The sequence below is a fragment of the Mauremys reevesii genome, linkage group 9 (genome assembly GCF_016161935.1).
Source record: "Mauremys reevesii isolate NIE-2019 linkage group 9, ASM1616193v1, whole genome shotgun sequence".
In the NCBI taxonomy this organism is placed as follows: Eukaryota; Metazoa; Chordata; order Testudines; family Geoemydidae; genus Mauremys; species Mauremys reevesii.
This window is the reverse complement of record NC_052631.1, coordinates 15,007,006-15,030,515: the sequence shown is the minus strand read 5'-3', so window position 1 is coordinate 15,030,515 and position 23,510 is coordinate 15,007,006. Positions and strand designations below refer to the sequence as shown.

Genomic DNA, 23,510 nt, shown 5'->3' with positions numbered 1-23,510 from the left:
TCGTTTCACTTAAAGTTGCATTTTTCAGGAACATAACTACAACATTAAGTGAGGAGTTACTGTATTGTGACTGTACACCTGGTGGTGACACCTGTTCTTATTAACGAAACCAAAGTCCACGATAACAGAAAAGAGAACAAACAAGTTTCCTGGAAATATCATGCAGTTGTCAACGTTAGGCCATCTATTTCTCTTGTACTAAACAAAATCAAGCTCATTTTGCTTACACAGCATCAAATAAGTAAACAGAAGAATTGGTCTCCAGGTGAGGCTTTGGGTCATTCCCTCATGACTTACGGTGAACTTATGATGGACAAACCAGAAACATTTATCTGACGCGTCCTTCTCTCTATGCTCTGCCCTCCAGAGAAAACTGAACCAGACCTGAACTCCCCTTAGGTTCTGTAAAAATAAAAACCCAACCAACAAAGGTTTTGTAAAAAGCTAAACCAAAATGTGACTTCCTCTGTGCAGCTCTAGCCAACATGCAAGAGCATCTTGATGGCTCAGGAGTGAGTCATGTTCAACCCCTCAGGGTGAGTTTCCACAGAACAGGACTTGTGAGGGCAAGGTAATAAAGAGAGGAAAATGTAAAAAAATGGTCAGTAAAAAAAGAGCCGCAAAATAGGAAAGTGAGACCACTAACATTACACAGTCCAGGAAAAACACACCCAGGGAGGAAATCAGACCATTTTGTTTAGCAATGTCACATACCTGCCATTCAGTTTTAGGACCACCACATTTACACTCAGCCCGACTCTCAGGCAAATAACAAGTGTGCTCTTAACTTGGTGAGCAAATCTGTGTTAGTTAACTCAGGATAAAATAGCATTGAAGACATGGCCATTTGGCTTTAACTCAGATTAACAGTACAAATTCAATGCCACATTCCCCTAAAGCGGGGGTAGGCATGTGAGCTGATTTTCAGTAGCACTCACACTGCTTGGGTCCTGGCCACCAGTCTAGGGGGCTCTGCATTTTAATTTAATTTTAAATCATAGAATCTCAGGGTTGGAAGGGCCCTCAGGAGATCATCTAGTGTCCAACCCCCTGCTCAAAGCAGGACAAATCCCCAGACAGATTTTTTTGATTTTTTTTTTACCCCTAGTTCCCTAAATGGCCCCCCTCAAGAACTGAATTCATAATCTTGGGTTTAGCAGGCCAATGCTCAAACCACTGAGCTATCCCTCTCTATGATGTGTCTTAAACATTTTAAAAACCTTATTTACTTTACATACAATAGTTTAGTTATATATTACAGACCAGAGGTCGGCAACCTTTCAGAAGTGCTGTGCCGAGTCTTCATTTATTCACTCTAATTTAAGGTTTCGTGTGACAGTAATACATTTTAACATTTCTAGAAGGTCTCTTTCTATAAGTCTAGCATATATAACTAAACTATTGTTGTATGTAAAGTAAATAAGGTTTTTAAAATGTTTAAGAAGCTTCATTTAAAATTAAATTAAAATGCAGAGCCCCCCGGACTGGTGGCCAGGACCCAGGCAGTGTGAGTGCCACTGAAAATCAGCTTGCGTACCGCCTTTGGCACGCGTGCCATAGGTTGCCTACCCCTGTTATAGACTTATAGAAAGAGCCCTTCTAAAAATGTTAAAATGTATTACTGGCACACGAAACCTTAAATTAGACTGAATAATGAAGACTCGGCACACCACTTCTGAAAGGTTGCCGACCCCTGCCCTAAAGGCTTTAACTCAAGCTGCTAACATGAGTTAAAAGGTAAGTTGTCATGTCTTCACTGCTGTTTTAATGTGAGTTATCTAAACAGAATTAGAAACACACCTTGTTAAGGGTGGGTCTTCACTTTAAAAAAAAAAAGGTGTGTTTTACAATGACGTAGCTATCTTGATGTAAAAACATACCATTTTGCAATGAAGACAGCATAATAGGCCAGAGACAAGGATAGAAAAAGTTAAACTATTGCAATGTTTTTGGGCTCATGTGGGCTTATTTTTGGAAAGGGATGTCTTCCAGCCCCTCATCCAATTTATACAGAGAAGACTTTCTTAGACATTTGAATAAGTATAAATGGCTTTGATTTTAAAATAAAAGCTGAAGTTTAGGGTCGATAAAAATCTATGGCAAAACCAGCAAAATGCATATCTTGTGCTTCTGAATTCCCAGCAGGTTTGCTAATTGATCCAAATGGATTGGCTGCAAGCAGGGACATGAGGAGAAATCCTGTCCTGACAGGAGAATCCATTTCTACAGACATGCACAGATGATACTGGCAGCATCAGGCTCTTTGGAGGTGGGACATTGGTTTCCTTTTGCAAAAGGAAGGAAGACATGCTGACGAGACTAAAGAGATAATTTAACATAAGAATGGCCGTACTGGGTCAGACCATCCAGCCCAGTATCCTGTCTACTGACAGTGGCCAATACCAGGTGCCCCAGAGGGAGTGAACCTAACAGGTAATGATCAAGTGATCTCTCTCCTGCCATCCATCACCGCCCTCTAACAAACAGAGGCTAGGGACACCATTCCTTACCTATCCTGGCTAATAGCTATTTATGGACCTATCTTCTATGAATTTATCCAGTTCTTTTTTAAACCTGTTATAGTCCTAGCCTTCACAACCTCCTCAGGCAAGGAGTTCCACAAGCTGACTGCGCGCTGTGTGAAGAAGAACTTCCTTGTATTTGTTTTAAACCTGCTGCCCATTAATTTCATTTGGTGGCCCCTAGTTCTTATATTATGGGAACAAATAAACAACTTTTCCTTATTCATTTTCTCCACATCACTCATGATTTTATATACCTCTATCATATCCCCCCTCAGTCTCCTCTTTTCCAAGCTGAAGAGTCCTAGCCTCTTTAATCTTTCCTCATATGGGACCCTCTCCAAACCCTTAATCATTTTAGTTGCCCTTCTCTGAACCTTTTCTAATACCAGTATATCTTTTTTGAGATGAGGAGACCAGATCTGTACACAGTATTCAAGATGTGGGCGTACCATGGATTTATATAAGGGCAATAAGATATTCTCTGTCTTATTCTCTATCCCCTTTTTAATGATTCCTAACATTCTGTTTGCTTTTTTGACTGCCACTGCACACTGCATGGACGTCTTCAGAGAATTATGACTCGAAGATATTTTTCCTGATTAGTTGTTGCTAAATTAGCCCCCATCATATTGTATGTATAGTTGGGGTTATTTTTCCCAATGTGCATTACTTTACATTTATCCACATTAAATTTCATTTGCCATTTTGTTCTCAATCACTTAGTTTTGTGAGATCTTTTTGAAATTCTTCACAGTCTGCTTTGGTCTTAACTCTCTTGAGCGGTTTAGGATCATCTGCAAACATTGCCACCTCATCTTTTACCCCTTTCTCCAGATCATTTATGAATAAGTTGAATAGGATTGGTCCTAGGACTGACCCTTGGGGAACACCACTAGTTACCCCTCTCCATTCTGAAAGTTAACCATTTATTTCTACCCTTTGATTTAAGATCATTTCTACCAGACTGCAGAGTTAACGATTGTGTGAAAAAAATGTGTCAACAATTTGTAAAAGATGGATAAAATATGCAAAACTGCACCTATTTTCTTAGTTTTTTTGTGAAGTCACTTGTAAAAAAAATCCCTGGTTGAGGAGGGCAATCCCATTGTGAATCATGATTACTTTCCTTAAAGTAGACACACCCACAGAAAAAAGAAAACTTCATAAAATTCTCTAGGTTAACAATGTCTCACACTTTGTTACTGTTACAGAGCTAGTCAAATTTTATGTTTGTGTCATATGAGGTATTCTGCTTCATGACAGAGTGGATCATTTCACAAGAAAAGTATTTTACATAAATGAGCATCCACAGCAGTTTTAAAAGAACAAAACTGTGACTGCAAAAAATTGCTCTGTCATCAGCTGTGAGCACGCTAGGTGCAGACCTAACTCCATTAGCTACAGTACACTTACAGGTGTATCTTTAATGGAAGAAGTGCATGTTTCTAGGAAAATAAAGAAGAGTTTAAGCACAATAAATCTCAATTTATTTACATTACAGTCTTTTCCAGCAACATTAGCAGGGACACATCCACATAAATAATTTCCCAGGATACTGAAATGGGGTCTTTTAAAATACGTACCTTGACTAAATCAAATATCTGAACAGGTTTTGGATCAAGTCCAATGAGATGGATTTTGAAATCTATTGTACATCCTAGAGTTGACTCTCAGTGAGAGCTGGATGCCTAACACCCCTATTTGCTCCTGAAAAATCCGACCCTTATGATTTACTGAGTATCAAGACCTTTAGGAATAGGTGCTTTCCACATTGGTCACTCACTGACATTTTTATTTGATTTTTATCAACAGGTCCCATTATCATTTGTACTCCTTATTTAGTTTTATTTACTGAGGGCTATTCATTTTATAAGATTATAACAAAACAGAAGGGGTCAAACTCTATACACAGATACTTCCATGTAACCTAAAAGACTTAAATAATGTTGCACTGGTGCAATTAAAAGCAGGATCTGTAGCTACTAACACAATACATATATTCTTGTTATGTATGATCAGCCAAATTCAGCCCTGAGGGGAAAAAAGATGTAACAACTCCCCTGAAGTCAACGGAGTTGCACTAGGTCTGAATTTGGGCAGCATTTATGCTTAGTGTTTAATGCTTAGCACCGTCCAAGATCAGGCTCCAATTCTGGAGACAGAGCATCTTAAACTCACATCAAACAAAGGAACAGTAAGACAAACAGGCAAAGAAACCTCAACTTCTGACTAGTCAAACTGTTCTTCCTCCAGGTCCTTCGTTGAGCAGCAGTGGTTGTTCAAATGTGTCAAAGAAATGCCCACTTTTACCCAATATTCTGAGCTGGCAGCTGTCCAAAGAGATAATGCTAAAATGACAGTTTCGCTGTCTCTGAAACTATGCTGGCCAAAGTGCAGCACGCACCTCATTCAACATACAGGACATCTCTAGGAGATGCTCAAGTTCACAACAAAATATTGCACTGTTTGAAACTATTAAGACACTAATAATTTTCAGGGAATGAAAAACACCCACAGCTTCCATTTTGACATCAGTGAGAGCAGGGCACTCAGCAGCACAGACAAAAAGTCAGTCATACCACATTTAAAGTGTGGAAGGTTACAAAGAAAAGTCAGTCTAGAAGTGTATTGTAAATTTTACAAACAAGGGCAATACCTTTGAACTTGGCTTCCCAGCTTCTACACAACTAAAAAAGGCAATATCCAATCAATGTATTAATTTGAAAAGTGCCATCACACATTTAAGTATTTTTCCTTTTCTTTCTGAAAAATTCTAAAATTGCTACCCAGTCCCAGCCCCCGCAGACATAAAGCAATGATCTGACACCATTACTCTATCAGCTGTTCCACGTCAGCTTAGCAATAAATACAATGAAAGAAAATGACGTTTGGCAATCCGTGAATAACTTCAAATCTTTCTTTACTAACCTTGTGCCCCTGTGAAAGTAGGTGCCTCATGATGCTTTTAAAATAAAAACCCTCCTTTCCTATTAAGTGAATATCCAGCACAATGCTACTATAAGAAAAATAACCACACAGAAATCTGCACAGACAGGAAAAGCTGCGTCTTCCTAAGTGCTTCAGTTCAAGTATTCAGGCTGACTCCCTAAAGGCAAATTGAGGCATGCCCAACCCACAAGGTACTTTAGCCTATGAGCACTGAAAATAAAATGAAAACCACTCCCCATATGTTAAATAGAATATTGGGAAACAGAGAGAGGGAGGGGAAAAAAGCCACAGGCAGAGCGAGCTAATGATTTCTGTTACATTTTTATTTTATGTACTTGTTATTACAGCCAAACATGCAACAAATGGCGAACGTTTAGGGACAAAATTTGCTCTTAGTTATTCCACATTGATACCTGTGTAATTGCATAGACTCAAGTTATTTTACTTCAGACTTAAGTGGTGTAACTCAGAGGAGAATTTGGCCCTGATAGAAGGGAACAATTTTCTCCTCTGTCCTCTCCTCATATAAACCACAAGGGAAAGTCAGTTTTCCAGCTACTGCAGCCAAGAAATAAGTATATTTGATTGAGGGAAGGGAGAGAAGGCCATGCAAGTTCACACTGAGTGAAATACATATGACACTGAGTGAAATACAGTATATCCAAGCTAATAACTATGGTCATATCTGGGTCAGATCTGAGTAGCACTAGTCTCCAAATGTTGAGGTAGTCAAATAATTTCAAGTGCACATTCCCAAGGCCCTTTTTAACATGCAGAGTAGCAGATTTCTTTGAGAGAGACAGACAGACAGTATTTTAGTATTTAGTAAGGCTCTGAACTGACAGTCAGTTATTATTATTTATTATTTGTATTACCGCAGAACTCTAGTCGTGGACCAGGACCCTACTGTGCTAGGTACTGTACAAACGCAGAACAGGCCTAAAACCTGTCTACTAGTACTACAGCTTCACTGCATCTGCCCTACAGGAGACTCATGGGTCTGAACCTTGCCCATGTAAATGCAGCCTAAGAGAGATGGCTACTGTAATTCAATCTTCATGCCTGCCTCTTTGCTGAGATTGCTGTAAGGGGTTGTGGTTTTTGAGAAGGAAACACTTGTCTGCTAGGAACTAAATTATGACCCTCAAATGTGCATCACATAACAACAACTTGGGAACAGACTCTGAACTTTGTTCTACTGAGGTAAATCCAGAGTAACTTCACCTGCTTTAGTGATGTAAGTGAGATTAGAGTCCAGCCCCTGAACAAAATCCAAATTACCAATAAAAACGCCATTTACAACAGGTCTCAAATCATGTTAGCTGAACTGGTTCATGTGCATTTAGTCTAACTTGGTTTAAACATGGTTTGTTTAGCCAGTGTGGGTAAGTCCATCTGGCATTTAAAACCAAGTTTGAAAACCCAGACTGTGCTTCCCAACTGGTTTTAAACATTGCTTGTCTCAGTTCACACCAGTGAGCTCCACTGGTTTTAAACTGAGTTAGCCTGTAAACACTGAAAGCTGTGATTTAAAGTGGTTCAGCAAGCTTGATTCCTGGACCAGTGCAGATGTGGTTCAGGAGTCCAGAGGCTCCTACCAATCTACAGCAAGGAGGGGCACAAATCTGTGATGGAAATCCTGGTGGCACCCTATGGAAAAGAAAAGTAGTTGTGCAGAATGCTGACCCCATCTGTTACATCACCTTGCCTCCTCTGCAAGAAGCAGATAGGGCCAGTGCTGGGCAGGGGAAGTCATGCTACGCTGCACATAAACCAGACTGCAGGGAAAGCTGCAGTGTCACAGAGTGCAGCACTGGGCAATGAGCCAACAACACTGCATGCTGCTGTGGGTGGAAAGGGGTGGCAGGATAGTCCCTGTGATCTGTGGGCCTGGATTCCTGGCCCCAGCTGTCTATTTGAGTTCTGCCTTTGCTCACACCACATGCTTGCCAGGACCATGGACTGGGATGGGGACAGGAGAACAAGTGGCAAGCTGTGGCATTTCCCCATTACTTTATTTCCCTCTGCCTGCTCTTGTGCAGGAGGGGACACTCTGGAAACCTCTCTGTTCCAGCACCAATTTAATGGACCATCCAGCACTCAAAGCGACTTGCGTCTTAATTTTACCCAAGAGTTAATTTCAATTTCCTTACTTCTATTGGAGCTGTTAACCGAGTTCTGGCAAATCCTTCCAAGCTCATGAGCTTTAGCTCAGCTAATGCATGTTTGTCTTCTCTCCTATTAAATCTAGTTTATTTTGGAAGAAAGAATGATTACTGAGGAACCAGCAGCAAAGGGAAACAAACATTTTAGATCAATAGGCTGGCACTGCTGAGAGCTCTATCAAGCAGCAGAACAGAGCATATTTTACACTCCCATTCCCTTCTCCAAGAAGACTGTGCATGTGCCCATTAATGCCTTGTTGAAGTTCCCACGACATTCCCTTTCTCGGATGTAATTCTTCAAATGGATACTTGGCATCAGTCCTTTTTCAGTTCATGATTTTGAAGGAAGACAGTGCGTCTAGTGGCTAAAACACGGGCCAGCACTTTTGTTTTCTATTTCCATCCCTGGCCCTGATTTAATCTGTATGCAGTGTAATTGTAGCTGTGTCAGTCCCAAGATGTTAGAGAGACAAGGTGGATGAGGTAATGTCTTTTATTGGACCAGCTCCTCTTGGTGAGAGAGAGAAACTTTTGAGCCTTAGAGAGCTCTTCTTCAGGTCTGGGAATAGGGTTGCCAATTTTGTTTGAACGTATTCCTGGAGGTTTCGTCACATGACATAATCTTTAATTAGAGATTAATCTTTAATTCCTGGAAACTCCAGGACAATCCTGGAGAACTGGCAACCGGTTTCCCTGCCTGGGAAAAGTACTCCAAACACCACAGCTAAATGCATCCAGTGCACTAAATGCCCCAACAACAATTATGTGGGTGAAACCCAGACAATCACTATGCTCTTGAATGAACTCACAAGGGCAAATAATAAAAAATAAAAACAAAACACCTGTGGTGCATGTGATCACTCTATATCTGACCTGTCAGTCCTCATCCTCAGGGGAAACCTACACAACAATTTGAAAAGATGAGTCTGGGAGCTGACATGAATCACTCTGCTAGACACTAAAAATCATGGACTGAACAGAGACACTGGATCTATGGCTTATTACAACAATCCGTAACCCACTACCCTCCTTTTCTGGTCTTATGACTGCAGAGGTGTTAAAGGAACACTCCACCTTGAATGGTCCCTTACAATACGTGCTAACTGTACACTAAATAATCTGTCCTACCTTGCATTTAGCTGTGACGCTCGGAGTACCTTTCCCAGACCTGAAGAAGAGCTTTGTGTGGCTCAAAAGCTTGTGTCTCTCACCAATAGATGTTGGTCCAATAAAAGATATTACGTCACCCACCTTGTCTCCCTGATGTAATCTGTGATCTCTGGCAAGTCCCTGAACCTCTGTGTAACCTTCCATATACATCAACACTTACCTACAGCACAAGGCAGCGTGAAGTTTATTTAACATACAGCACTCTGAGTTCCTGGTGTGGATGCATTGCATGAGGGTCACACTTGCATCGAAGATGCGGTATTCTGTAAGTGCAAAGGATGGCTATTAGTATAACTTTTTATTTTCGCTGATTAATTCTTTTTCTTCTCTTTTAAATTTTCCATTGACTAATGCCTCCCCTCAGGTGAAAGTCCATGCATATGAGAAAGAGAGGCGCACACACAGATCTTGATCACAGAACAGATTTTCCCAAGGTCCCTCAAATGATTTCCTTACAACACAAGCAGCAATACATCTCTGCTCCCTTTGGCAGGAGGCAGTGTTGTCTGGCTCAGAGCCCAGTAGACAAAACTCATTGGGGTAGGCATTGTCTTTTACTATGAGTTTAGATAAGGCCTACCACCACACGAAGTTCCAATCTAAATGGGGCTTCTGGGTGATGTTATAATACAAATGAATAATACGGACTGGGAGTCAGTGGAAGTGGGTCCTAATTCCCCGTCTCAACACTGACTGTTTGAGCAAGTCATTTAGCCTCCCTGTCAGTAATAATGACCTCAAATGGGTGTTGTGAAGCTTAATCAATTAAAGTACTTTTGAGAATTTTAGATGGATGGCTCTATACAAATGCTAAGTGTTACTACTATTATCTGCAGCTCAGGGACCTGCTCATAAACTCAGGTCTGGGAGCTGTCAAGAACATCTAATCTTAGGTTCTTATAATTCTGTAATCAAACCTCCGGGAAGAAGAGAACTGAGAGAGAGAGAGAGTTTTCCCACACAGTCATTACTGGGAAAATAGCGTAGATATGGAGAAGACAAAAAAATTGCCAGATTCCTCACTCACTTCAATGGAGTCACAGTTGGGATGAATCTGACCCATGCTTGGTCTAGACACATTTTTGTACCAGTATTATTATTTGTTATTTGCTTTACCATAGCACTTAGGAGCCCTAGTCATCTACCAGGATCCAATTGCACTAGGTACTGTACAAACACAGAATAAAAAGATGGTCCCTGCCCTGAGGGCTTACAATCTATTACACAAGAGACAACAGATAGATATATACAGATGTGGGCGTACAAGAAAACAATGAGACAATATTGGTCAGTCGTCTCTGCACAAAAGCAGCCATCATCTGAAGCATGATAATGCTGTAGCTTTGTGGATGCTGATGGGGAACACCTTCTGACCATGGGGGCGGGAGGGGGGGGAGAGGGAGGGAGCATGGGAGAACGCACAAAGATGCTTTTGGAGGCTGATATCATGGGCCATGGTATAACTATGTCAATTGGAGGGCAAAAGGCGGGGGGGGGGGTCCCAATACAATTATATGGCTGAAACCCCTAATGCTGAAGCAGTTATACTGTTATGAAGGTGCCTTACACCAGTATGGCATATTCCCATATGGGAACAACAAGTGATACAAGTATGACATCTTTATATCAATATAACTAACTGTGTCCACACTAGGGGAGTTGTATCACTTTAACTATAGCTACAGTAACTCATGTGTATAGACAAGGCCTTAGAGGTGGCATGCAAAGATTTTTTTTTAAACTAAGTTTGCACCCTTTTCTGTTTCTTTATCATGTTTGAAGAAGGCCTGAAATGTTGGCTTTGTTTTTGTTTTTGTTTTCTTTTTTTTCTCTCTGCTTGAGTTTCACCTTTGGCATATCAGGAACATTATGTCTGATCTTCCATCATTGTGCTGGGGACCTCTTGTGGGGGAGGAGAGGTGTTTCACTCTTTTTATTAATTATGATGATGATGAAGAAGAGGAGGATTTGTGAGCTCTCCCCCAGTGACTGAAAAGCTGAGGGAGCTGATACTTTAACAGACATCATTACTCTCAAGTGTCTGCTAGGCACTTGAGTTAAATAAGAGTTAAACAAAAAGGGTTTGAACAACCTGACTCAAAGTGACTTCGACTCTTAATTGTTCCATTTTCATTCTATTTGTGATGTCATTATTTTACTACTGCCCCTGTCCCCATAAGAGTAGGTAAGACTTGAATCGATTGTGTAAAAAATATGTGGAGGAAAAATAAAGTCCATACATCATAAAGAAGCAAAAAAGAACACACTGTTTCGTTCATGTACTAGTCACCTTACAGGAAGTCTGCTTAGCACCAGGTGAAGAAGGAATCAGCAGCACCACCTGGTGGCAACGAAACAAGAAATGCTGGCCATGATTCTCACAGATTTCGAGATTTTAAGGCCAGAAGGCTTTATGATTATCTAGTCTGACCTCCTGCACAACACAAACCATAGACCCTCAACTAGTGATTTTGCATCAGCCCCATAACTTCTGTTAGCTATAGGTATCATTCTAAAAGATATGCTAATTTTGACTGGAAAGCGATCAATTCACATCCCTTGGTATGTTGTTCCAGTGGTTAACTGTCTTCACTGTTACAAATTGAGCCTCATTTCTAGTCTGAATTTATCTAGCTTCAGCTTCCAACCACTAGGGGCACGTCTTCACTGGCAATAAGAACAGGAGTACTTGTGGCACCTTAGGCCTGGTCTACACTAGGATCTTAAATCGAATTTAGCAGCGTTAATTCGAACTAATCGCTCAACCGTCCACACCAGGAAGCCATTTAATTCGAACTAGGGGGCTCCTTAGTTCGAATTTGGTACTCCACCCCGACAGGTGGAGTAACGCTAAATTCGCACTTGCTAGCTCGAATTAGGCTAGGTGTGGATGCAAATCGAAGTTAGTAGCTCCGGGAGCTATCCCACAGTGCACCACTCTGTTGACGCTCTGGACAGCAGTCCGAGCTTGGATGTTCTGAGCAGCCACACAGGAAATGACCCGGGAAAATTTGAAATCCTTTTCCTGTCTGGACAGTTAGAATCTCATTTCTTGCTTTGACATCGGGGCGAGCTCCGCGGCACCTGCAACGATGCAGAGCTCTCCAGCAGAGGAGTCAGCCCAATGCAAGAATAGAAAGAGATCCCCAGCATGGACAGACCGGGAAGTCCAGGATCTGATCGCTGTGTGGGGCGAGGAGTCTGTGCTGTCGGAGCTGCGCTCCAACAAGCGTAATGCAAAGACCTTCGAGAAGGTCTCCCAAGCCATGACACAGAAAGGATACAGCCGGGATGCAATGCAGTGCCGCGTGAAAGTCAAGGACCTGAGGCAAGGCTATCAAAAAGTCAGAGCGGCAAACGGACGCTCCGGAGCACAGCCCCAGACATGCCGCTTCTACGAGGCACTGCATGCCATTCTCGGTGGGTCTGCCACCACTGTCCCACCAGTGACCGTGGACTCAGTGGATGGCATAGTGAACCAGGACAGTTCCTACTCGATGTTCGCCGATGGGGAAGACGACGAAGGGTCCGTGGAGGAAGGCGCAGGCGACAGCGAACACAATGCCGCTTTCCCTGACAGCCAGGATCTGTTCCTCACCCTCACAGAGATCCCCTACCAACCCTCACCGGCCGTGAACCCGGACTCAGAGTCAGGGGAAGGATCAGGCGGTAAGTCGTATAAACAAGAAAATATTTATTTGTTCGAAAACATGTATACCAAAAATAGAAATTCTATCTATAAATACTATATCTAAAAGTTTTTAAAGGGAAACTAAACGAACAGTAGGTCCACACAGATTGGGATGGAACAATAGTCCTCCATGGACAATTCCACAAATGCTTCAAACAGTTCCTCAAATACCCTCCGCAGGAGGTTTCGAGGAAGAGGTGCCTTATTTGGTCCTCCGGTGAAGCTCACTCTTCCACGCCACGACATCCTTAGATACAGGGGAACCATCGCCTCTACCAGCATGGCCGCGTAGGGTCCCGGTCGGTGAAGTGCTTCCCTTAACATCCTTTCTTTCTGCACTCGAGAGACACGCCTCAGGGTAATCTCGTTACTGAAGTGCTGCATCTAATTAGGGCAATTAGCGAATAGTTACTGTTCTTAATGGTTTACTTATACTTTGCATAACAAAGCCCCTCGCTTAGCAGCCACGTGCTGTAGGCCACACAGGAAAAGCATACATTGATCTTTCCCCTGCAGTGTCGGGAGTGGCTGCAAAAGGGTCATAGTATCTGATTTCCAGATTGCCTTTAGCACGACGGCACAGCCATCCGTTAACTGATAAGCATAATGTACTGTAAGGCTTACCAGGACTCTCTGCTAGACGGATTCTGCTATCTCTCCCGACTTCTCCGCTCTCCTGTGCAATGGCGCAGCCAATCAGAGCGTAGGCCAAAATGTTGTGCTTCTCTGGAGACCACGTGACACTTGTTGTCCGGTACGGTCTTCTTCATAGAAATTGACTAGATTGTGTTCACTGTTCGCAAAAATGTATCTGTACAAGGAAATCACTAACTTTCCCCATCACACAGCTTCGGCTCCTTCCCGGACTGCCCCGGCATCCCCCTCGCAGAGACTGGCAATGATTAGACGGCGAAAGAAGACGACTAGGGATGACATGTTCGCTGAACTGATGGCCTGCTCCCGAGCAGAGGCTGCAGAGCAGAAACACTGGAGGGAGACCCTATGTGAGCAGCATCGCACACTCATGGAACGTGAGGATAGGTGGCGGCAGGAAGACCAGCAGACCACCCAAACGCTGCTTGGTCTCATGAAGGAACAAACGGACACACTTCGTCGCCTTGTTGATGTCCTGCAGGACCGCAGGCTGGAGGACAGGGCCCCCCTGCAGTGTCTCTGCAATCGCCCTCCCCAGCCAAGAAGTCCTGGCCCCCCCTCACCCAAAATTACAAGACGGAGGGGTGGTAGAGGCCGTGAGAACTGTCACTGAACCAGAGCAGAGCGGCTGTGTACCCCGCACTTCTCACGTTAGAAATTTGTAGAAGTGCTTCCCTTATAGGCTCAGCCAGTCCCAAATCCAAGGTTCATCCCCCCACTGTTTATTAGATTAATAAAAGATGTTTGCTGTTAATCACTGTTTCCGTCATGTCTTTCCTGTCAGAGGATTTTTCGGTGTATGGGGTGGACAGGGGTTTCATACTTGCACGGTATAGCCTACAGTACCAGGGTACAGACTTGGGGAAAGGATCAACTGCGGGGCACACACACACTGCAGTCAGTAGGCACCAGGGTCATTCTGTGTTGTGTATGCTGCCCCTGGTCATTTCGTAATGTGTATGCTTGTCCAGGGTCCTAGCGCCTGCCACGCCATTACTGTGAAGGCAGGCTGCCCTTACGATGCACTTGCAACGGATCCACGAGCCTATCCGCTGCCCTGAGCCCCAACAAGAGCCCTCATCCACGGACAGATAGTCACCCTTCTCCCACACCCATCACCCCTTCCCACGCAGAAACCCGCAGCCCACTGCCGTCATCCAAACCCCTATGCAAAGAAGGCACCACTTGCCCCTTCCTGCAAACCCTCCCTTCATGCAGAACCACTTTCAGCCGTCCCCACCCCAGAGACCTATGTAGGAGCAGGAGGATGTCAGTCCTCTATGGAGGAAGCGGTCTGTCGTCAGTGCACACCGTGCCAGCACAGTATGCGTCCATGTCTCAACACCAGAACAGAAATGCAAAGTAAAAGAAAGATTTATTAATAATGAGTGTAACAATTAATTTGCTTAAAAACGTGCTTTGGAAGTGGGGGAAACTTGGAGAACGCGGCATGTAGCCGCAGATCGAAATCGACACAAACTGACACAGGCCCAGGGTCAGTTTCTCTTGAAAGCAAGTGGAGAGTCATAGGTTACCCTGATCTCCGAGGAAACTTGCTTTCAAAGCCTCCCGGATACAGAGCGCTTCCCGCTGGGATATTCTCTCGGCACGGGTGTCTGGCTGAGCGTAAACTGCAGCCAGGCGATTTGCCTCAACCTCCCATCCGGACAAAAAGGCCTCGCCCTTGCTCTCACACAGATTGTGCAGCACACAGCATGCAGCAATAACTACGGGGATATTCTTTTCGCTGATGTCCGAGCGAGTCAGTAAGCTCCGCCATCTCCCCTTGAGACGTCCGAAAGCACACTCCACCACCATTCTGCACTTGCTCAGCCGGTAGTTGAAGAGTTCCTTCTCTCTGTCCAGGGCGCCTGTATAGGGCTTCATGAGCCAGGGCATTAGCGGGTAGGCTGGGTCCCAGAGGATCACTGTAGGCATCTGCACATCCCCAACCGTTATTTTGTGGTCCGGGAAGAAAGTACCTGCCTGGAGGAGTCTAAAGAGACCAGAGCTCCTGAATACCCGCGACATGAAACTTGCCCGCCCACCCGACGTTGATGTTGGTAAAACGTCCCCTATGGTCCACCAGTCCTTGCAGCACCATGGAAAAGTAGCCCTTTCGGTTAATGTACTCGCTGGCCTGGTGGGCTGGTGCCAGGATAGGGATGTGAGTCCCATCTATAGCCCCACCGCAGTTTGGGAATCCCATCGCGGCGAAGCCGTCTATGACAACCTGGACGTTTCCCAGGGTCACCACCTTTGAGAGCAGTTGCTCAACGATTGCGTGGGCTACTTGAATCACAGCAACCCCCACGGTAGATTTGCCCACGCCAAAGTGGTTCGCTACTGACTGGTAGCTGTCTGGCGTGGCAAGTTTCCAGAGGGCTATGGCCACTCGCTTCTGCACACTCAGGGCTGCTCGCATCCGGGTGTCCTGGCGCTTCAGGTCAGGGGACAGCAAGTCACACAGTTCAAGGAAAGTGCCCTTACGCATCCTGAAGTTTCGCAGCCACTCTGTGTCATCCCAGACCTGCAGCACTATGCGGTCCCACCAGTCCGTGCTTGTTTCCCGGGCCCAGAATCTCCGTTCCACACCATGAACTTGACCCATTGCCACCATGATCTCCACTGCCCGGCGTACCCTGCTTTCTGAGAGGTCTGCGCCACTCTCCTCACCGCGCTGCCGGAGCCTCCTCGCCCGATTTCTCAGCAGCTGACTGTTGCAGAGGTGGACGATAAGGTGCGAGGAGTTGACAACGGCCATAAGTGCAGCGATGATCGCAGCGGGCTCCATGCTCGCAGTGCTGTGGCGTCCGCGCTGTAACCGACCAGAAAAGTGCGCGAACAGATTTCCCGCCGGCGCTTTCAGGGAGGGAGGGCGTTTGTGAGTGACGGTTGAATGATGACAGTTACCCAAAACCACCCTCGACACATTTTTCCCCCAGCAGGCATTGCGAGCTCTACCCAGCATTCCAATGGGCAGCGGGGACTGCAGGAACTGTGGGATAGCTTCCCACAGTGCACCGCTTCCAAAGTCGACGCTGGCCCCGTGAATGTGGACTCAGAAATTCGAATTAGTGTATTTAGTATGGATACACAAATTCGACTTCATAAGGTCGAATCCACAAATTCGAACTAAGTTGATTCGAAATAGTCTTGTAGTGTAGACAAGGCCTTAGAAACTAACAAATTTATTTCAGCATGAGCTTTCGTGAGCTACAGCTCACTTCTTCGGATGCATAGAATGGAACACACAGACAGGAGATATTTATACATACAGAGAACATGAAAAGGTGGAAGTACGCATACCAACAGGAAGAGTCTAATCAACTGAGATGAGCTATCAGCAGCAGGAGAAAAAAAACTTTTGAAGTGATAATTAAGATGACCCATAGAAGGTGTGAGGAGAACTTAACATAGAGAAATAGATTCAATTAGTGTAATGACCCAACCATTCCCAGTCTCTGTTTAAGCCTGAGTTAATTGTATCTAATTTGCATATTAATTCAAGTTCAGCAGTCTCTCTTTGGAGTCTGTTTTTGAAGTTTTTTTGTTGCAAAATTGCCACCTTCAAGTCTGTCACTGAGTGGTTATGTCGGGGTCATTGTCACTGGCAATGTTAAAGCGCTGCCGCAGCAGCACTTTAACGTGGCGTGTGTAGTCACGGCATAGCGCTGGGAGAGAGCTCTCTCAGCACACTAAAAAAACCCACCTCCAGGAGGGGAACAGCTACAAGCAGCGCGGGTGTGCTGTCTATGCTGGCATTTTACAGCGCTGAAACTTGCAGCACTCAGGGGGGTGTTTTTCACACCCCTGAGCGAGCAAGTTGCAGTGCTATAAAGTGCCAGTGTAGACAATCTCTGGATCTCCTTATTCCTTCTTCTGCTATCATCAGAAATCTCTTCCCTGTGTAGCTCCTTCCAGACTGTGATCAAGGCACCCCTTAACATCCTCTTCCATAAACAAAACAGACAGAGATTCTTCAGTGTCTCACTATAAAGCAGGTTTGCTAGACCGCTCATCCTTTTGTAGCTCCTTTCTGAATGCTTTCCAGTTTGTCTATAAAGAGGCTTCCCCCCTCTCTCTTTGCAGGGGGAAAAAGAGCAAAGCTATAAACCAGTGTTGCCCAATGGCTGGCCTTCAAGGCTCTGAACAGTGCCCTTCCAGGGCAGTGACTCTCAACCTTTCCAGACTACTGTAACCCTTTCTGGAGTCTTGTGCCTAGGGCTGGCTTTAGGCTGATTCCCCCAATTCCCCAGAATTGGACCCCGCTGCGGGGTTGAAGGCCTGATCCTTGGCACCCCAGAGGATCAGGGCAAGAAAACTACAGTGCAAGAGCAGGCAGTCCTGGGGCAGCCACACACACACACACACACACACACACACACACACACACACACACACACACACACACACACACACACACACACACACACACACACACTCTCTCTCCTTCTTTCCTCGCCCCCTGCCAGGTCAGAGGCGGGAAGCCAGAGCCGGACAGTGCAGGACAGCTGCTGCTCTGGCTGGTGCCATGGAGCAGGCAGCCTCTGTGTTCCCTCATCTCCTGCTGCTGCGAGGGGTTGAAGCTGCTCCTCAGCTCCCAGTCCCCTTTGCTCACGCGGCCAGTAAGAGCTGCCTGGGCAGGGGACCCGGCTCCGTGGCTGGCAGAGCCCTCGGGGAACAGGGACCACAGGGGAGAAGGGCAGATTAACCTTTTGTGGGCCCGGTGCCAAACCTATTTGTGGGCCCCCCATGGGGGCAATGGAGCATGGCGTGGGGGAGGGGGAGGGTCCGTCCCTGGAGCGAGGGGCCAGCCAGGAGCAATGGGGTAAAGCATGGCAGGGGTGGCCCCACTCCGCCCAGCGCGAGGGCCCTATTTACAAACCGGCAGTTGCCAGACGCACAATGGCCCTCCCAGCTCTGTGCTGCCAGCATGGCCCTTCTCCTCGGGGGTGGGCCCATGTCATGCCACACAGCCCCCCTGCCCAACACCAGAACACGCCCCCCCCATTCCCTATGGCCAGAGCCCCCCTGGACCCGCTCTGCCCAGCGCTTCCCCAGACCCTGCCACAAATGCATAGCGCCCTGCACAGCACCACAACTGCCCAGCACCCCACACAGAACCCCCAATCCCTAGTGCCCCAAAATACAAATCTTCCCCACCCCCTCACAGCCCAGCACCTCCCAGGCCCTCCAGAGACCCCCTCCCCTACACCCTGCCTCCCGGCCCCACTCACCAGCCCTGCTGGAATGTGACGGTGTCTGCCAGGCTGAGCCGGCAGCGCAGCCAGGGCTGGTCCTGGGGCAGGGAATCACTCCGGCCCCTCGGGAGTGGTGCAATCAGTCAGGCTAAGGCCTGCCCTTTCCGGACTCCCTCAGGACCCACTTGCCTGGAGGGGCCCAGCCAAGCCCCCCACACTGTCCGTCCCCCTCCCCCGCCCCGCAACTGGCTGAGAGTGGCCAGGCTTCTGCATCAGTCCCAGGTGGCTCAGCTCTGGGGAGACAGGTGGGGCCCCCCATGTGTGGGAAGCAGAGACTGCCTGGAGCTGGAGGTGCACTGGGATCCAGCCAGGAGGCAGAGAGAAGTCAACTTGTGGAACTCCTTGCCTGAGGAGGTTGTGAAGGCTAGGACTATAACAGGGTTTAAAAGAGAACTGGATAAATTCATGGAGGTTAAGTCCATTAATGGCTATTAGCCAGGATGGGTAAGGAATGATGTCCCTAGCCTCTGTTTGTCAGAGGATGGAGATGGATGGCAGGAGAGAGATCACTTGATCATTACCTGTTAGGTTCACTCCCTCTGGGGCACCTGGCATTAGCCACTGTCGGTAGACAGGACACTGGGCTAGATGGACCTTTGGTCTGACCCAGTTCTTATGTTGTTCTTATGTTCCATGCAGCACCACGGCAGCTCAGGAAAGGGGACAGGGAAGAGGAGAAGCTAAGAACCAGCAACCGGTTATGGCTGCCTGATTTTCTTCCCTAGCCCATGTTAGAGCACCCCGGATGATGCTCTAACTTGTGGTAGAGGGCAACATTTCACTGTATGAAGATTAGGGGTGATCAAAATATTTCCATCAAAACTGTTTTTCAATGGAAAATTGAGTTTTTGACTAAATTACATTTTTCATGAAAAGTGTCTGCCTTCCACAGAATATTTCATTTTTTTCACAGAAAAAGCAAGCACCCAAATATCAAAATATTTCACTTGGGCATTATCCTGCCAAGGTGCCGCATAGGAAATGAAGTTAGGACATGAGAAAACCAGACTCTCCTCTGTCAATGGGACTCCCAGCCAGCCTATATTTCCCATGATGCACCAAATTTTCCCCTCTCCATTCGGAGAGACTGATACACTCCAACCAGAGAGTGCTACACATAGAAGAGAATGGGAGCGTAAGGCACTTGAACTACAACTCCCATAAGACCCCACAGCAGCATTTCATAATTGAAACATTTATGGTTTTGGCAAAATATGACCGTTTTTGATTTGACAAAAAAAAAACGTTGCAACTAGCTATAATAAAGATGCATACTATGTGTGTACACGTTCAAAGCAACTCCACTTGGTTATGCTCCTTTCCTAATTATATTTTAAATATATCCAACACCACATGGTGAATTGGCATTGAAAAGAATTTTAAATGCCCTCCCTGTAAGAACACATATTAAAGCCAAAGACTTTGGGTGGCTTTTCATGCTGGCAACAGGTGCGCAAGCAGACCTGAGGCACAGTTCTTTCCTGATCACCCCCTAAGGTGGTGTGTCTCTAACACTGCTCTCTGTTCCACTGCAGGCTGCATCGGAGAACCACAATGAACTATCCAGGAGATAAGCACAAGGCAAAGAAATTGCATTTGCTGCTGAAGGTTTACTCCAGATAATTTCCTCATGATTATTTTCCCATGCCTAATTTGCCTTTGGGTGGGGAAGAGAAAAGATTTTCCTTGGCAATCAGCTCATATTTGCATCGTTACATAAAAACCTGGATGCCACCATCTGGTTGTTTCCTGAGTCACATTCTATGCTGTAGCAACAGAGGTAACCAATCAAACGAACCGGATAAAACTAATCCCTTTGGAAAATGCCAGGGCCACATTACCAAACTAGCCTTCAGATCTGGGGAGGGGCACAGCAAATGTCCAAAGATAAAGCATAGCTCAACGAGCACCAGGAGCTCTTCTGCTGCAATTTAGGCAACTCTAGGGAAGTACAAGCTCTGCAGTTTGTAGAAGGCAAGCTGACAGGAGCCTATTTTAGCTCCCTCCTCTTAGACATAAGGTGCTTAATCAAAAAGCGCATTATTAAGCTGATTGGAAGGGTGTCAGTAGGATAATAAAGTAAGAGCAGCAATGAGTTTGAGTGGAGTCAGCAGGTCTATCTCAGATCCTTACACATCTCCCCATTGCCACAGTATCTGAGCCCTTCACATTTTTTCATATATTCAGCCGCATAGCATTCCTGGGAGATAGGAAAGTGCTATAATCCCCAATGTACAGAAAGGGAACTGAGGCATGGAGACATTAAGTAACTTGCCCAAGGTTACCCAGCAAGTCTGTGGTAGAGTAGGGAACTGAACCCACATCTCCCAAGTCTCAGACTAACCACTGTATCATCCTGCCTCCAACCTATAGAGCTACCCAAAAGTTAACACAAGGGCCAGATCACAGAGCCCTTCCTCATCATCACAAGAACTTATGTAACCCACACACCTCCTGGGTATGGTGCTCTGTCCCATCTAGTGGCACCGAGACCACATAGAGAGAGAGAGATTAATGAGTTTGTTCTACAGCCTTAGTTACAAGGCCTATGGCCCTTAGCTCATGCAGTAGAGGTGTGTGCACTAAGAGGTCCCAGGTTCAATCCTACCTGCTGGCAGCTAGGGTCTGGGAGTGTTATATTCAACCTTTGGGACTGCTCACATGAATAATGGCTCACCAGCATGAGTAAGGGCTCAAGATTCTGGCCCAAGGTGATTTGGCTGGAAACTAAAATTATTGCAGGATTTCCCTGAAACATCTTGAGAATGAAGCCCCACCAAACTTATATATTGTGCCTTTACAGATTCCTATACAGACTTCCTCCTCCCCATCCCACCTTTAAGTTAGCCCCAAATCACACTAAGATGATTTTAAAATATTCTCCCCTCCTTCCACTGGACTCTCATTTGTCAAAGGCTGCCTCTCTCCAAGGATGGCGAAGGCACACTAGGGTCAATGCCAAGAGTGAGCAGGCCATGGAGGGTCTATGCAAACCACCCCACGCATACCCACTCTGCTCTGTAGTGACTCTCTCTCTCAAATCCTGCAGGTTTCTATGAAAAATATAAATATTTATAGCAAGGTGTTTTTAAAATACAAGCTCCACTGCTACATTTTTAAGATTTCTCAAAGATTTTGTCCATATTGGGGGTTACTAGAGCTGAGGACTTAAAAATAAATCTTAAGAATCTTAGAAGTGAAAAAAAATTCTGTGGCAAAGAATGTAAAGCTGCCATAGGAATCTGGACATAAATTTCCCCTCAATTTTAATGGAAATATTAATTTTAGAGGGAATCAGGCATCCAAATCCAGTTCTGAAAATCTCAGTCTACAGAATTACTGACAATGCGCCCAATCCTGCAAACGCTTCCAGGTGCAGTGCTTTCTAATCGTAATTGTTACAATCAACTACAGTGCCACTGCTCATGGTAGTAAGCACTATGCCCAGCAATATGTGTTTGCAGGGTTGGGCCCACAGAATGGAAAAGACGCAACCTGACTTTTTCCCATTTGCGATTTGCCCAACCTCTGCACCAAACCAGTGGGACTGCACAGAGGGGGGATTCTCTGTCGAAGGGCAGCTCTGCTGTCTTCACAACACCATCCCCTATAGAAGCCTCTCTGGGTGGTTCATTTTAGGCAAGAGTTGGAGACAGGCCAGGCTGAAGGGAAGATTGGGATGGGATGGGAATGAGGATGCAAATTATCTCCCCTCCGGGCCCACAAAAACTATTTAATAGAACCCAGGCTGGATTTTTTTACTTTATCTGTGGACTCCCTTACTTAAGAATCAGAACAGGTGTAGAAGACACAATTAAGACACCTGGTCTCTTCACAATAGAACTCCCATTGTAGCTACCACGGTTGGTGTACTTAAAAAGAGAGAGAGCAAAGACATTCAAGCTTTGTTCCTTAATCCACACCAACGTGCTTGATGAGAGAGAGCATTTATGTAAAATAACTTGCTGCACACTACTTACAGTGCTCCCAATCAGGAAGCTATTTATTATAACATCCCTTTTGGCACACTCAATTCAGATAGCAAAATTAAACATGAACACCATAACCTGCTTAACTTAACATTCTATTAAACTCCCTTAAAGTCCATATCATCATATATATAACAAAATCGATTTGTTTAACTTATCTAACTCTTAACTTTTTTGCAACTAAGGTATTTTCCTCAGGGTTTCAGATGGTGGTTCTTTCCTGCCTTAGTATTATACGTTATGTGTCTACATTGCAGATGGTTGGATGCTGGAAGGAGTGAGAGTTTCTCTTACTATAACAGGAGATTCTCTTGAACTTGGCTCTTCTGGTGGGAGTGTGTTTTGAGAGTCTGTTCCAATATCTATCGGTGGCTTGTCAGCCTGTGTTTTCTTCCATGTCCTGCTGAGCAAGTCTCAGTGGAGTGCATATTTCACCATTCTCCACTTCCTGGTTTTGTCTTATGTTCACAGTTAATTAATGTACTTCTGGTTTTGGTGTCATATAAACCCTTCCCCTGCTATGTAATATGAACGAGGATTTGTCTGTTCAACAGATGTAGTTTGCTTCCGGGTGCATGATTTGTGATGAGAAAACAGTTTGATCTTGACAGGGTCTCCTGGTTATAGCTAGTCAATTGTAGTAGGCTTTGCCTTTGCATGTCTCCTTTTTTGTCTGTTACTCCTTCCGCCACTGCCAATTGTAATAATGCTGAGGCACCAAGTTAAGTGTGCTTCTTGACATAAACCACTGTACCAGGCTGCTTGCTATTCATACCTTCTGCAGGAGACTGTCTCCAAGAATGCCCTGTATTTTCTCTGCTTTTTGCAGCTTACTTTAATAGAGCCTCAGCAATTTGAACTGCCAATTTGGCTTTGCCTCGTGACTGGCTCTGGTATGGTGATGTGATATGACTGAATTTTCATTCCGGAGTAACGTGCACAAACTCACTGCAAATGAATGTAGATTGCCACGGACTCGCAGGGGCGAAAGAAAATGCAGGCCTGTTATTTACCAGGCTGCACGTGGCAACAGACTATATTGGTAAGGGATGCAAGGAGAGTATGGGTCACGATGCAAACTGCAGACACACACACACTAAACT

General features: G+C 45.3%; 1 protein-coding gene across 4 annotated transcripts in view; it reads right to left on the bottom strand.

Moving 5' to 3' along the window:
• PLD1 (phospholipase D1) overlaps window positions 1-23,510 on the bottom strand; it is a 142,022-nt gene that overhangs the window by 101,975 nt on the left and 16,537 nt on the right. For 2 of the 4 annotated variants that reach the window (XM_039490032.1, XM_039490030.1), the window contains exon 2: window positions 8,970-9,072. The exons of 1 other annotated variant lie outside the window; for it this stretch is intronic. The gene's annotated coding sequence lies outside the window, so the exon portion shown is untranslated. Of the gene's footprint in view, window positions 1-5,453; window positions 5,596-8,969; window positions 9,073-23,510 lie in introns of those variants that run through there. One more of the 4 variants, XM_039490033.1, reaches the window with a different exon arrangement.